Here is a 17,836-nt window from a genome sequence, read left to right as displayed (position 1 = left end):
TCTTAGACCGCTGCTGTGTTATATGCAGATTAATTGCGGGTTTATATAGCGCTAGGAATCGACTCCCGGAGGAGTATCTCCGCGCTTCGACCGCTGGGGAACCCGTCCTGGCTCACCCTGAGAGATGGTCCCTAATGGGTATCTCTAAGGTGCGACCAAGCATCCCCGGCGGTCTGGGGGGGCCGTTGTGAAGATGAGGCAAACTAATGCCCAGAGTTGCCGAGTGTGGTCCCTGACTGGAGTAGGCACCGAGGCGAGAACTATCGAGCCCGCTGACCATGGTCCACGACTCTGCCGCGTCGGGAATCGAACCCTGGTCCCGGGCCGTCCTCTGCTTACGGGTCTGCCGCCTCTAACCAGTGAGCCACACCACTCCACAGATGCTGTGTGAACATTTGTTTCTGATCGGTGTCTCAAGTTGTGGATCATTAACAGCTACTACAGGACATCACAATCAGACCAGATTCTTGCCAAATATATGGGTTCTAGTAAGATAAATGTACTGCTCAATTCATACGTTGATGTTTGTTTACCGTAGCGCATCATTTGCTAAAGCAAATCTAGTGCCTGTGTCATACTCTGTAGAACGTTAAAATTCATATGAAATCTATGTAAATGAAAACACTACGTTTATTTTAAATTAATGTAGGGCTGACAGTAACGGTGTTCTTGCTATTTATTATTTTAAAAAGCTGTCACTCGTGATAGACTGCAGATAATCACAGAGAACCTCTATAGGATGTGACAAGCTGGGAGTCCACCACCCGGCATCTCTTGTGTGCATCTCCCTCTTTGACGTCAGCGGTAAGCTTGGTCTTGGATGTGTTTGGCATTGACGATGGGGAAAGAGATGGTGGGTTTCACGTCATTCCTGTAGCAACATTCAGAACTGTTAATTAAGATCCATTCTGTCTAGTGTGTGTGGTTCATCAAGTTTCTGCCCTACTGTCTTGACCGAAGATTCATGGGCATTCCTCAGGACCATAACTACCCCTTCTATCCAACCTATCTATCTAGTTCCCTATTGTAATGCATGCATTGTATAAGGATACTACAGGAAAAAGAAATTATCTGATTGTATGTCTGTATTAGGTATGAGAGCAAGTCCAAATCTGAACTTCTACTAATCCTTGAGTTCTGGGAGCAGAGCCTCAAAGGATGTATTTCTATTGTTCCCCTCCTCTCTGCGTACAATATTCCTTCTGCCACTGCTCGAGACAGATAGCTTTGTCCCTGTAGCTAGTAGCTACATGGGTAATCCTTCTGTGCTCAGTGTGCGCAGACTTTGATATTTTATCTGTGCCTGGAAGAAACTGGGCACCTGACAACACAGGCTATAATAGAACAGGGTCAGATTAGAATGGAAGTATGTCACTTGTCCAGAAAAGTGTATCCATGTACTGTTTTCAGCATATCCAGATAATATAAATATACAATAAATACATCTGAATGGACAACTAGAGTCAGTAGTTATCCTGAAAATCATGAACTCCTCTTGGACCTATGTTGGACACCCCTGGACTAGCAGGTGACAAAAAGCCACATCTGCTGAAATGTATAAGATGTTCTTCCGGACTTGAACTCTAAAGTTATGTCACTTGGGGGGAGTTTCGTTTCTGAAGAAAATTGTTTTCTTTTTAACAGAATGTAATGCCTCACACGACAAACTGTAAACCCGTCACTAGGCACACCTATTAGATGCCGCAGGTAGCAATAACAACAGGTTAATCATGGCAAAACACATTAAGAAGCTTACTGAAGCAGTGTCCAGTTTCATCAGAAAACAATGCCCAGATCTGGTATATCTCATTTTTTTTGTTTGTGTTTGAAAAGTTTTATTAGCAATCAATGATATATATAACATACCAGCAATACATAGAAAAAATTCAAAAGCAGAAATATAACAAAAGGAATGGCTGATACCTGAGAAAGAAGAGTAAAGCATTTTTGGGGATTTTATATAAGAAGGGGAGGGAAAGGTAGGAGCAGAAGAAGGGGGGGGAGGGGAGGAAAGGGAATACAACATTTTGATGTAAAGAAATAAAACAAAGAGAGGCATATTATATTGCAAATAAATACCTATGAATTATCGATAGAGTAAATACATATATTAGCTTAACAGGATGAAAAATAAAAACAGAGATAATTTAATTCAGGGGGGTTTGAAATTTTCAGAAGTGAGATGTGAGGTATTCTTTAAAACAATACAATCTAAATTGGTGGTAAGAGGCAACCAGAAGAGATCTCTATTGACTCTTGGTTTACAAGAGGGGGCGAAAGCAACATCAAGTCTATGAAAATGACATAGAGTATTCCACCAACATTGTATAGAAGTTTTGTGAGGTTTTTCCAGTTGAAGGAAATGTGTTGAAAAGTTAGAGCAAGGTCCTTGACAAGGAAAATGACCACTTCAATAATTATAGGCCACAATATGCACTATAATGAAAAAAAGTCCAGCCGGACTTTAGAATGTATTCAATGTTTGAATATGTTAAATCAAACGAACCAACAATGAAACAGTGGGACACAATCCTGCATCCACAATGCTACACACACATTAGACAATACATATAGTTAGGGTATTTCAGGCATATAGAAACAAGCATTGGAAATGCAATAGGTCTCGGATTTATTTGAGTTAGAGCTAATGGCATTGTAAATAGCAATGTCTTTTAGCCATGTGTTATGGAGTGTATGCATATGGTGTGTAATGGAATTATGTGGTATGGATTGGAATTGCTCACCCTGCACACTCACTGCTCTGCACTCACTGCTCTGCACTCACTGCTCTGCACTCACTACTGTGCACTCACTACTGTGCACTCACTACTCACTACTCTGCACTCACTACTCACTACTCTGCACTCAATACTGTGCACTCACTCACTACTGTGCACTCACTACTGTGCACTCACTCACTACTGTGCACTCACTACTCACTACTCTGCACTCACTACTCTGCACTCACTACTCTGCACTCACTACTCACTACTCTGCACTCACTACTCACTACTCTGCACTCACTACTCTGCACTCACTACTCACTACTCTGCACTCACTACTCTGCACTCACTACTCTGCACTCACTACTCTGCACTCACTACTTTGCACTCACTACTCTGCACTCACTACTCTGCACTCACTACTCACTACTCTGCACTCACTACTCACTACTCTGCACTCTGCACTCACTACTCTGCACTCACTACTCTGCACTCACTACTCTGCACTCACTACTCTGCACTCACTACTCACTACTCTGCACTCACTACTCACTACTCTGCACTCACTACTCTGCACTCACTACTCTGCACTCACTACTCTGCACTCACTACTCTGCACTCACTACTCTGCACTCACTACTCACTACTCTGCACTCACTACTCACTACCCTGCACTCACTACTCACTACTCTGCACTCACTACTCTGCACTCACTACTCACTACTCTGCACTCACTACTCACTACTCTGCACTCACTACTCACTACTCTGCACTCACTACTCTGCACTCACTACTCTGCACTCACTACTCTGCACTCACTACTCTGCACTCACTACTCACTACTCTGCACTCACTACTCACTACTCTGCACTCACTACTCTGCACTCACTACTCTGCACTCACTACTCACTACTCTGCACTCACTACTCACTACTCTGCACTCACTACTCTGCACTCACTACTCTGCACTCACTACTCTGCACTCACTACTCTGCACTCACTACTCTGCACTCACTACTCACTACTCTGCACTCACTACTCACTACTCTGCACTCACTACTTACTACTCTGCACTCACTACTCACTACTCTGCACTCACTACTCACTACTCTGCACTCACTACTCTGCACTCACTACTCACTACTCTGCACTCACTACTCTGCACTCACTACTCACTATTCTGCACTCACTACTCTGCACTCACTACTCACTACTCTGCACTCACTACTCACTATTCTGCACTCACTACTCTGCACTCACTACTCACTATACTGCACTCACTACTCACTACTCTGCACTCACTACTCACTATTCTGCACTCACTAATCACTACTCTGCACTCACTACTCACTACTCTGCACTCACTACTCTGCACTCACTATTCTGCACTCACTACTCACTACTCTGCACTCACTACTCTGCACTCACTGCTGTGCACTCACTACTCACTACTGTGCACTCACTACTCACTACTCTGCACTCACTACTCACTACTCTGCACTCACTACTCACTACTGTGCACTCAATACTCACTACTGTGCACTCAATACTGTGCACTCACTCACTACTGTGCACTCACTACTGTGCACTCACTCACTACTGTGCAGTCACTCACTACTGTGCACTCACTACTCACTACTCTGCACTCACTACTCTGCACTCACTACTCTGCACTCACTACTCTGCACTCACTACTCTGCACTCACTACTCACTACTGTGCACTCACTACTCACTACTGTGCACTCACTACTCACTACTCTGCACTCACTACTCACTACTCTGCACTCACTACTCTGCACTCACTACTCTGCACTCACTACTCTGCACTCACTACTCTGCACTCACTACTCACTACTCTGCACTCACTACTCTGCACTCACTACTCACTACTCTGCACTCACTACTCACTACTCTGCACTCACTACTCACTACTCTGCACTCACTACTCACTACTCTGCACTCACTATTCTGCACTCACTACTCTGCACTCACTACTCTGCACTCACTACTCACTACTCTGCACTCACTACTCACTACTCTGCACTCACTACTCACTACTCTGCACTCACCACTCACTACTCACTACTCACTACTCTGCACTCACTACTCTGCACTCACTACTCTGCACTCACTACTCTGCACTCACAAGTTCACAACACAAATTTTAATTGCTTTGTATTTCATTATAACACTACAATCAATACTCACTACTGTGCACTCAATACTGTGCACTCACTCACTACTGTGCACTCACTACTGTGCACTCACTCACTACTGTGCACTCACTCACTACTGTGCACTCACTACTCACTACTCTGCACTCACTACTCTGCACTCACTACTCTGCACTCACTACTCACTACTCTGCACTCACTACTCACTACTGTGCACTCACTACTCACTACTCTGCACTCACTACTCACTACTCTGCACTCACTACTCTGCACTCACTACTCTGCACTCACTACTCACTGCACTCACTACTCACTGCACTCACTACTCACTACTCTGCACTCACTACTCACTACTCTGCACTCACTACTCTGCACTCACTACTCACTACTCTGCACTCACTACTCTGCACTCACTACTCACTACTCTGCACTCACTACTCTGCACTCACTACTCACTATTCTGCACTCACTACTCTGCACTCACTACTCACTACTCTGCACTCACTACTCACTATTCTGCACTCACTACTCTGCACTCACTACTCACTATACTGCACTCACTACTCACTACTCTGCACTCACTACTCACTATTCTGCACTCACTAATCACTACTCTGCACTCACTACTCACTACTCTGCACTCACTACTCTGCACTCACTATTCTGCACTCACTACTCACTACTCTGCACTCACTACTCTGCACTCACTGCTGTGCACTCACTACTCACTACTGTGCACTCACTACTCACTACTCTGCACTCACTACTCACTACTCTGCACTCACTACTCACTACTTTGCACTCAATACTCACTACTGTGCACTCAATACTGTGCACTCACTCACTACTGTGCACTCACTACTGTGCACTCACTCACTACTGTGCAGTCACTCACTACTGTGCACTCACTACTCACTACTCTGCACTCACTACTCTGCACTCACTACTCTGCACTCACTACTCTGCACTCACTACTCTGCACTCACTACTCACTACTCTGCACTCGCTACTCACTACTGTGCACTCACTACTCACTACTGTGCACTCACTACTCACTACTCTGCACTCACTACTCACTACTCTGCACTCACTACTCACTACTCTGCACTCACTACTCACTACTCTGCACTCACTACTCTGCACTCACTACTCTGCACTCACTACTCTGCACTCACTACTCACTACTCTGCACTCACTACTCTGCACTCACTACTCACTACTCTGCACTCACTACTCACTACTCTGCACTCACTACTCACTACTCTGCACTCACTATTCTGCACTCACTACTCTGCACTCACTACTCTGCACTCACTACTCACTACTCTGCACTCACTACTCACTACTCTGCACTCACTACTCACTACTCTGCACTCACCACTCACTACTCACTACTCTGCACTCACTACTCTGCACTCACTACTCTGCACTCACTACTCTGCACTCACTACTCTGCACTCACTACTCTGCACTCACAAGTTCACAACACAAATTTTAATTGCTTTGTATTTCATTATAACACTACAATCAATACTCACTACTGTGCACTCAATACTGTGCACTCACTCACTACTGTGCACTCACTACTGTGCACTCACTCACTACTGTGCACTCACTCACTACTGTGCACTCACTACTCACTACTCTGCACTCACTACTCTGCACTCACTACTCTGCACTCACTACTCACTACTCTGCACTCACTACTCACTACTGTGCACTCACTACTCACTACTCTGCACTCACTACTCACTACTCTGCACCCACTACTCTGCACTCGCTACTCTGCACTCACTACTCACTGCACTCACTACTCTGCACTCACTACTCACTACTCTGCACTCACTACTCTGCACTCACTACTCACTACTCTGCACTCACTACTCTGCACTCACTACTCACTACTCTGCACTCACTACTCTGCACTCACTACTCTGCACTCACTACTCTGCACTCACTACTCACTACTCTGCACTCACTACTCTGCACTCACTACTCACTACTCTGCACTCACTACTCACTACTCTGCACTCACTACTCACTACTCTGCACTCACTACTCTGCACTCACTACTCACTACTCTGCACTCACTACTCTGCACTCACTACTCTGCACTCACTACTCTGTAATCACTACTCTGCACTCACTACTCACTACTCTGCACTCACTACTCTGCACTCACTACTCACTACTCTGCACTCACTACTCACTACTCTGCACTCACTACTCACTACTCTGCACTCACTACTCTGCACTCACTATTCTGCACTCACAAGTTCACAACACAAATTTTAATTGCTTTGTATTTAATTATAACACTACAAATTGAGATTGAAACGCAAATATTTTTTTTTCATTTTGTTGCTTGTGTTCACTGTTTAGAGGAAGGTGAATTGAATCAATTAGTAATAGCAAAACTTGTTGTTGACAGCTCCTTAAGCGCAGTATGAAGCTCTATATAAAACTACATTATTATTGCTTTAATGTTGAGACACTTCTGTTCAGCTTATGGGCAAGTCCGATAAATGCACAGTCTGTGTAAAAATGGTGACACAATAAGGGCATAAAAGAGAATGCAGTGATACAGTGAACAGCCTGTGCGCGCTAAAATTGTCTAAAAATCCACGCGTGCCCTTGTTGAACAGCTGGTAGTCGACACAGGAACGGAAGGTACAGGATTGGGACGGGGGCCGGGGCTCCGAGTCTTTTTCACCCCCCTTACTACTTGCTCGGTCGGAAGTGAAAGGAGCCGCCGTGGTTGTTAACAAAACGGACATACATAACACTTCCAGGGGCAAGTACTGGGAGGAGAGTGCGCTATTAATCGGGTAGTACCAGAACCGCTCAGCAGCACTGCCATATTTAAATGGAGACATAGGCAGAAATGTATAGCAGGCCCGTTGTTTTTTTAATGGCCCAATAACTTTGTATATGACGGCGGCAGTACTGACACTTGTTGGCAGTCTCTGCAAGGATACCAATATTTGAATGGGCATGGAAACTACAATTGCCTCAAACATTTGAGTAGGTGAGGTACTGACCTGAGGGCTGGGCCTGGACTGCAGCTTCCGAGGTAGGCCATAGGCGGGAGCGGGCCGGGCACGGCGGGCAGGCAGTAGAAGGCAGGGGCTAGTAATAGTTTAAATTATGGCCGCCGGCCGGCGGTGACGGAGGTCCTTCTCTCTGTCGTTGGAGCGTGGCTGGGTCTTAGGATGCCACACCTCACGTCTCACTCGCACTTTAAATTGCGCGCGCTGAATGCTCATGCCAAATGACGCGCACTATGTAATTAATAAAAAGACGGCTCGGAGGCCCGGCTGGGGCCCGCGCGCGTGCGCAGCAGTTGCGCATATTTGATTAATGAAGAGCGAGCCTGTGAGGCCCGCACCTAATTAATGATGAGCCTCTGATGCCCGGCCGGGGCCCAGGGGCGTGCATGCCGTGCGCACTGCGCACCATTTAATTCACGACAGGGATAATTCATGATGAAGTGAAGGGGGCCCCTGGAGCGCGGGGCCCCCGTGGAGCAGTGCCGGTGCTAAGCACCAGAAAGCACCGGCACAATTGGCAAAGCAACCCGCTTCTCCCTACGTACCGGCGACCTTAGCTGCCGGGGGCGCGCGCAGCCGTGAACGGCGGCTGCGCGCGAGCACTGGCACGCAATCTGAGAGGCAGGGACGGCACGCGACTGGGGCAAGCCGGTGACGTCACCATGGAGCGCATAGACACGCCGAGACGAGGTAGGAAGGGGAAGGGGAAGGGAAGGGGGGGGGGTCTCTGTGTGAAATGTTCTGTATGTGTGCGTGTTGAGTGTGTGTATGTGCGGCGAGCGGGGGGGGTCTGTATGTGTGTGCGTGCGTGTGAGTCTGCTTCCAAGGAGCCATGGGAGGCAGGAAGCGCGCGCGACCTGATCCCAGTTCCAAGGTTGCGCGTGCACCTCACTTGTCTCCTGTCTCCCTTGACTCCTTGAAAGCAAGAATGATTGCAAAAGAGTCTCGGAACGACAGATTGCTTCGCAATCTGTTCGCAGTTCCGAGACCTAAAAAGGAGCAAAAAGGAAATTTACAGTGCATTTGCTTCACATATGTGGGAAACACATGGTTTTTTGGCACATAATATTACGCTAGTGTTTAAACCACATATTGTGTCGACGGCGTTTCGATCCAATTAATAATGATGGATCATCATCAGGACATTCATTACTTGCCTGAATTAAAAGCCTCACAATGGAATTATTCAGAGTCCCAATGGGGCTGAGGGGAAGCGCATTCTCGATGATTATTCCAGTTGGGTTTGGTTAAGATGAATTGGTGGGTTCCCTTGTCCTTTAGTAAAAAAAAAGAAAAGTTAGAGCAAGCATGAGGTCAAAAAGACCATGATTAGCGGTAGGGCGGTAGGGAGGACAGTGGCAGTGTCTCTCCCGATCCGTTTTACGGTAAGGCAACTGGTGGCAGGATTCACTGTCTATCTCACTGAATTTTAATAATTAATGTGCATTTTACGCTACTTAATCTTTTTAAATATTAAATTGTGCCCACTGGGAATTTTAAAGGGGGGCTTGGCACTTACTTGTCGAGGAAGCCTGGGCTCAGTGTCTGCTCCTGCCCGCCCCGGTCCGACGCAGTAGCCAGTACCGTTGCGCGGAGGGCGGGACAGGGAGAGCCAGGTACTTCCGCATTGGCCTGGGAGCGGTTAGCGCTCTAGTTGGAGGCAGAGAAGGGCTATTTAGGTGGAGTGCATCTGCGGCCGCGCTGTGGTAGGGAGGCCGGTGGCAGTATCTCTCCGGATCTGTTTTACGGTATGGCAGCTGGTGGCAGGATTCACTGTCTATCTCACTGAAGTTTAATAATGAATGTGCGATTTACGCTACTGAATCTTTTTAAATATTAAATTGTGCCCATTGGGAATTTTAAAGGGGGGGGTTGGCACTTACTTGTCGAGGAAGCCTGGGCTCAGTGTATGCTCCGGCCCGCCCAGGTCCGACGCGGTAGCCAGTACCGTTGCGCGGAGGGTGGGACAGGGAGAGCCATGTACTTCCGCAATGGCTTGGGAGCGGTTAGCGCTCTAGTTGGACACATATAAGGGCTTTTTAGGCAGGCCGCGCTGCGGTAGGGAGGACGGTGGCAGTGTCTCTCCCGATCCGTTTTACGGTACGGCAGCTGGTGGCAGGATTCACTGTCTATCTCACTGAATTTTAATAATTAATGTGCGTTTTACGCTACTGAATCTTTTTAAATATTAAATTGTGCCCACTGGGAATTTTAAAGGGGGGGGGGCTTGGCACTTACTTGTCGAGGAAGCCTGGGCTCAGTGTCTGCTCCTGCCCGCCCCGGTCCGACGTGGTAGCCAGTACTGTTGCGCGGAGGGTGGAACAGGGAGAGCCAGGTACTTCCGTATTGGCCTGAGGGCGGTTAGCGCTCTAGTTAGAGGCAGAGAAGGGCTATTTAGCCCTCATGCATCTGCAGATGTGCAGCGGGCATGCGCAGCGGGAGCGCCGTCAACGCACCAAAGATAAGCCCGTCCGCGGCCGGGGCCTGGGGCCATTGACCCCGGCTGTTGGTCCATAAAATCCAATCCTGTCAGGCGTATAGAATATACTAGACAGAACATTCAGCGGAGGTATGGGATCTCATTCCACATTTAAACCTGAGCTGAGCTTCTTTACTGAAACTTGGCTTCAGCCTCATTTGGTCCCGGCTATTACGCTGGGCATTCCTGAAGGATATCAAATGCTTAGGCTGGATAGACCTAGAATGGGAGGTGGTATTGCCAATATTTATAAAAGTGGGATTACCATCTCAATTCTAGACCAATGCAGTTCTGCCCGTATGGAAGTAATGGTTTTCAGGATTGATCCTCCTACTAGGGCTTGCAGAAACGGGGCGGGGCGTTGGTGTACCGTCCACCTGGTCCAATCACAAACTTTCCCATTTCATTAATTGAACTGTTGGCCTCGCATATTAAATCAGGTAATATTTTCCTATTGCAGGGTGATTTTAATGTGCATAGTGATCTTATAGAGAACTCTGATGCTCAGACTCTTTTGGCGGGCCTATCCCTTGCAGGGCTAGTGCAGCATAACAAGGTCCAACTCACATAGCCAGCCATACTCTGGATATGATACTCTCCAACTCGTCTAAGGTCGTATGTGACCCCCCCCAAGCATGTGATCTGGTCGGACCATTCGGTCATAGAATTTTCTATGCATGATATGATAAAATCAAAAAACCAGCTTCCGGGACAGTGGCACACGGTTTCACTGGAAAATTTCCAAAAGGTGTTTATAGAACCTCAATTTAGAGTATCGGATAACATCAAGGAGGCCTTATCCAAATATAACTCCGCAATTACCAATGCTATTGATTTCATAGCCTCTATTAAAACCTGTATGAGACGTTCAACCCAGCGTCAGGAAGCTTGGTTCACCGATCAGCTGCGCTTGCAAAAGCAAGCGTGTAGAAAGCTAGAAAGGGTCTGGAGAAGTACACATGCTAAGGAGGATAACATTTTTTATCATGTCTCTCTGGCTAGTTATCATAAAAATATTAAACTCGCTCGGAAAACTCATATAGCTCTTCAACTAACACTGGCTGGTAATTCATCTAAAACATTGTATCAGATCTTACAAACCTTTATTAAGCCTAAGACTTGTAAAAGTGTTGATCTGTCTTCACAACAGCTATGTGATGACATCTTTTTGTATTTCTCTCACAAGATAGAGGTGATTTATGATAAGATCACTAAGACGGGAATCCAAATGAGCAGTCCCGTGTCATCACAGATCTGAAAGATATCCAATCCTACAATATACACTGAATTTCCAGCCATTACCCTAATTGAGGTTGAAGCATTGATTCGCCAGGTTAAGTCCGGCTCCCCCTCAGACCACATGCCTGCAAGAATGTTTCCATCCCTGGTCAAGCCGCTTGGTCTCACGATCCAATCTCTTGTCAATCTTTTCCTCACTGAGGGTCTGGTACCGCAAGAGTGGAAAGCGGCCCAGGTAAGACCTATCCGCAAGAATTCCAACACCCCCTGGACAGAATTGTCGAATCTACCGCCCATTTCTCTTCTTCCCTACCTGAGCAAGCTAATGGAGAAGCATGTTTACACCCATTTGTCAAAGTTCATTGAACAAACTGGAGGTTTAGATCATTCCATTCCGGATTTAGGCCCAACTGTAACACTGAATCTGCCCTTCTTTCGGTGGCTGATAACATCATAATGTCCCTGGATAAAGGGCATTCTATGATTCTGGTGCTGTTGGACCTATCCGCGGCCTTCGACACGATCTCCCATGACGTTATGCTCAGACGTTTGATTACACGACCCTGGAAGTCTACTACGGCGCCGCAAGTGGGCGATTGGCGTGAAGAGGTGGGCAGATGGGCGATTGCAGAAAGGGAGGCTTTGCACCGTGAAGAATACAGGGGACTGCGTAAGCAGCCGATTTCCTTGGGCTGGGCACACCTAGTGGAACAATTCAAGGCCATGGAAGATGTGGAGCCCACGGGTTTGCATCATAGTAGGCGGGACAGTGGTACAGTCTCATAGGAGCTGATGGATTCATGCTTACCCACGCTTTACCTGGGGGCCTCCTTTCTGCTTCCTTATACCTCTGATTCCTGTTCCTTTGTCCCTGTCCCACCTTGGGTCTCCCACTCTCCTTGCTCCTCTTTGTGTTTCTCTTCCCTCTCCTTCTTCTTCCCCCCCTCTCCCCTCTCCCTCGTCGGGGTACGCCCCCTTCCGGGGTTCTCAGACCGGATGCGCACTGGACGCAGGAACATCAGCGCAGTGTGCAGTCTGTATAGCGGCACTTGAGTTACTTGTTTGTTGGGGTATTGTTTAGGGAGAGTTAGTTTGGGAGAGGAATGTAATGGGTACTGCACGAGATACCACTCATTAGTATTGTAGTTCTCTGTCAGGATTTATGGACTGTACATTTATATTGCAAGTTATGCTGTATTTTCTCTAAGATGTATGTACACTTAAATTTAACATGTGACCAAGATCTGGGCAGCCTTGCTAATATGCAAGGTCTTCAAAATGTTTCTGATTCATCGTGTACACCTGTGTAAGATTTGCAGTGCTCAATAAAAAAACAATATTTAAAAGCATGTAATAAAAAAGAGGTTCAAAACTAAAGTTAGTGGTATCCAGTCAGGAGGACTATGTTGAGGAGCATTCCAGATAAAAGAATGTTGTCATTAGGATGTAGCAGAGACCGCTTTTATTCCATATGGAGATGTGCAGAGAAGATGTCGCAGTATACGAAATTCCGCTTTTTCCTGAAAAATAGCGGCCATTATGAGGTAAATTAATAAGCAGAGACAGTGCCAAATATACTGTGTCCCAGTAACAACATATTCCTCTTCTTATGGCATACAGTACATGAAGAAGAACTGAATATGTAGGTTTAATGAAGGAGAAAGTCAAGGGCATTATGCTTCCATCTGTGTGAAGGATTCAGAAAAGGGGGTGGTGATGGACAGAGTATCTGAATTAAGCAGAACACTCCTACCCAGTCAACAGATCCGGGCTAGATCCATCACCGTTTTTTAGCTCACTGCACCATCCCAGCTCAGAACCTGGCTACATGCAAATTAGTCTGTCCCTGGCCCAGTGCATCATGGGAACAGGGCAGACCAAACTACCAAGCCAATTATTTTACTGGAAAGGAAACAAGCTTCCGGGGACCGGTTTCTGGCATTACAGCCGTCTTCGGCCCGGCTTGCTTGAATCCTGATGGTGCAGTGAGCAAGGGACTCATGTCTGAGCATACCCTTCCACGCTTATGGTGGACAAAACGATTCCATCTGTGTGAAACCGCGGTAGTCAGCAGTTTGTCTAAAATGGCGGACGTGCGGCGGTGAACGTGACCGCGAAGAAAAAGAAGAGAAGAGCAGCGCGCTCATTCCTGTGACACACCTCACCAGAATCCTGACATGTTCCGAAGTAGAATGCGGTGATTTCGGGAGTCTGTTGAAGCGGAGAGCGCGCCTGCAGAGCCTAAACAGGATCCAGTGCGGTGGAGCAACTCGGTCAGGCGGCCATCTTTACCGGCGCCGTAGTCACACCCTGGAATATCTCATTTTGAAACATGTCTCTAGTTAATTGTGTTCCCATTCAGAAGACGCTTGGCCTTATACTTCAGGATGGACTGTTCCTTTCGCGTGGGGACAAGATTAATTTGCATATGTACGGTCTTACTGTGCACTGGCATAGATAGGGCTGGGTTTAGGGCAATGCTACCACACTGGGCGCTGACCTCAGAGGGTACGCTGTGTTAGCAATAGCTAACGATTTAAAAACACCTGCTGCAGAGTTGTTTGTGCGTCCAGCTTCCAGGCTGCAGTAAAAATGTCAAGATAACTCTTGTGATTAATGTTCCTGCCAGAGAGGTAGGAGGTTTGTCTGGTGGTACTTTTGACTTGCCATAAAGTAGCGCAGAGGGTTAATATTCCTACTGCAAAGAACAGAACTGTATTCTGTATGGATTAGTAAAGCCAGCCTTTACAACAAATTAAATGTATGTGACAGAAGGACTTTGGAGAGATGAGGGGCTCTTTTGCTGGGTGATAGTGAGGGAATCCGAAGAGGAGCTCATGGGGGTCGGAAGCACCATACAATATTGTCACATCAGTTGCCACCAGTGCAAAAGCCAGCCTCGGGCACAGATGAGCAAAACAAGGAGGGGATGCAATGCAGACGGAGGAATTACTGGTTGTCCTGATGGGCTCAAGCATCTCATTCATTACTTCCAGAGGTATGTCGAGATGTGTAGCCCAAGCTCAGAATGCCACAGGACGGAAGGTTCACCCCCTTAATGAAGCTCAACGATGCCAAAACATAGCTACAGTTAGTTTATTTTTCTGTTGGCAGCAGGTATGTCTTGTAGTTTGATCTGCACGTCACTTCTCGTATTAGTGCAAAGACAGATTTGTATACTGATGGTTTCTTCTCTACAGTGACACCGGGGAGGTAAAAGTGATGGCCGCATCCTGGCGTGGTTCGACAGATTCAGCATCTCAAGCATTTCGATTCATTATTTCATTATGTCTAAATATCATGGGTGATGCAGATTCCTTATGAGAGCATTGATTTATCTAGGTACTCCATTGTAAGGCACCACAGTCACATAGCAAAACAATCTATCACATTCAAGTCACACTTACAACAGTTACTCATTATCAGTTAGCCAAAATATAGAGAATTATAGATGAGTAACAGTGAATATGGGGATGTCTTACTTTGAGGGGTTCTGGCTGACATCAAATAGACAAGAGCGAAGCTCGAACTGTCTATGTTCTCACTCAGAATCCCAAGGTGAAAACATCCCTGTTATCCACTTTTTACATATTTATAATGTTATGTTATGTATGGCTCCCAAAATCATCTACTCCTCCTGTCAACTGCTATGGTGAGATAGAGGAAAAATAAGGGAGTCTTCCTAGCGGAAATGTAAAAAAAAAACAAGCATTGGAAATGCAATAGGTCTCGCAGCATTAGAGTTAGTGCTTTTAGAATTGTTTATGGGTTTTTTTGTAAATCTTTAGCATTTTTGTTTCCTGTAGCCAATGCTAAAGAATTAAAAAAAAAAGCCATAAACATTTCTAAAAGCTCTAACTCAAATGCTCCGAGACCTATTGCACTGTGTGAGGGTGAGGGGTTGAGGGTGAGTGAGGGTGAGTGAGGGTGAGGGTGGGTGAGGGTGAGTGAGGGTGAGTGAGGGGTTGAGGGTGAGTGAGGGTGAGGGGTTGCGGGTGAGTGAGAGTGAGGGTGAGTGAGGGTGAGTGAGGGTGAGAGTGAGGGTGAGTGAGGGTGAGGGTGAGTGAGGGTGAGGGTGAGTGAGGGTGAGGGTGAGTGAGGGTGAGTGAGGGTGAGGGTGAGTGAGGGTGAGTGAGGGTGAGTGTGAGTGAGGGTGAGTGAGGGTGAGGGTGAGTGAGGGTGAGGGTGAGTGAGGGTGAGGGGTTGATGTTGAGGGTGAGGGGTTGAGGGTGAGTGAGGGTGAGTGAGGGGTTGAGGGTGAGTGAGGAGGAGTGAGAGTGCAAGAAAGTTGCAGTTTGGCTTTGAAACGGATCTGAGAGGTGTCTGCGTGATAAATGAATGATGCATAGGAATGGACAGAATGGGAATGTGTTTCGAGCACGTGCTCGGGGTGTGCATACTGGAAGCAGGGTGATGGATTCGAGGCTATGAGCGAGGGTGATGCCGAGCTCACCTCAAGGAGAGGGTGAGGGGCCAGGGCAGAAAGTAGGTGCAACAGAAGGAGCTGTGTAGCAAGAAACGCTGAGGAACGTGACACTGGTACTGCATAATGTGAAGTGTATTCCCCGCAGTGCTCAACGTTCACGGGATTTAATAAACCAAAATACACTGTCAGCAACAGCAGGGACTGGTTATTTGATGTTCCGACAAACATCGGTCTAGTCTGTGCTTAACCGCGATCAGCCGCCAGGGGGTAATGCAAGAAAATCTATCTGCAGGTTTGCTTTTCACTCCGTAAAACATGTTTATTGGAGCAAGTCCAGTGCTGTGCCTACCTGAAAGTCTTTTGTAATCTCTTTTAGATGTTCTAATGTGGCAAGTGCGGATATACACGAGGTGTTGTATTCCTGCTGATGCCACACTGTTAACTGGAGCGAGAGCTAGCTCCTAGGATCCTTATAACGAATAATTGGGGAATGGCTGAGGGAGAGGATGAAGCGTGGGTGCTTCTGCAGGAATAGCTCACAGCGATGCGTCATGTAACTGTCAAAAAAGTTGGAGAAAGGAACGTTTCAGGTGAGGATGGCCCTGCAAAAAGACTGCAAAGTTATTGTTTGTGACGTCAGGGGGGAAGTGGGGATTTAAAAAAAAATGCGACACGGCGGGCAGGGGAGGGGGCGGAGCGGGTAAAATAAACAAACAAGACGGAGGGAAGAGAGGGGAGGGGGGAGGAGAAATGCGACACGGCGGGAAGGGGAGGGGGCGGAGCGGGTAAAATAAACAAACAAGACGGAGGGAAGAGAGGGGAGGGGGGAGGAGAAATGCGACACGGCAGGAAGGGGAGGGGGCGGAGCGGGTAAAACAAGACGGACGTGCACGCGCTTTTAAGCTCAATGCGCATGCGCATTGAGCTTAAAAGTCACGGGCACTGCAAGGAATCGCCACGATTCCTTGCAGTGGATAAAGAGTGGATAAGCCCCCATAGTCTCGCTTGCTCGATGCGCATGCGCATCGACAGGCGAGACCTAAAAATCCTGTCCTCCCACCCACCACTGCCACCCTGTGCCCCACCCCTCCCGGGACTTTGCTTTCTCCCGTCCTTCCTAGCAGAGAGCCAGCGCTGCATGGTCAGGCTTTGAGACAGTCCTGTCAGGGCAGCCTGGAACGCTTTCATGGCATGGCAACAGTGAAATACAGCTTTGTTCCGCCTGTTGCAACATCATTTCAGCGAATAGCCAGATTTAGAATCTCATATTCGCGATAGTGGTAGAGTCGTACATAATTAAACACAATATCATGCGTACCTTGTGTGTATTTCGTAACAACAGAATTTGTGGATGTTTTATAGTGAAAAATATTGGCGAATATTTTGATAAATGGCTGTGTGTGATTCATGGTCTTGTAGACAATACTAACGCACCTGTCATATACATGAGTATTGCTGCTCTAAGGAAGTATAGTTCCACATACAAATAGTCCCAAAGCAGTAATTTCAGGGTCAAAAGATAAAACAAGGGATCCCGAAGTAGGGTAAGAACAATTTACACACAGAACCTTTCTCGCAGTGAGGAGGAAGGCTGCTGGGTCACAAGGCAACGCAGGAAGGAGAACACCAACCACAAGTTTCAGTTTTAAATACTCCCAAGCTGCCCCCATTGCTTTTCAGCAGCCTTGGCAATGCCTGGCAGGGCTGCTGATTCTTTTCACAGAGCTAAAAAAAAGCTTAGCAT

Source organism: Lissotriton vulgaris, chromosome 6 (assembly GCF_964263255.1).
Source record: "Lissotriton vulgaris chromosome 6, aLisVul1.2, whole genome shotgun sequence".
In the NCBI taxonomy this organism is placed as follows: Eukaryota; Metazoa; Chordata; class Amphibia; order Caudata; family Salamandridae; genus Lissotriton; species Lissotriton vulgaris.
Note: the sequence above shows the minus strand (reverse complement) of the source record.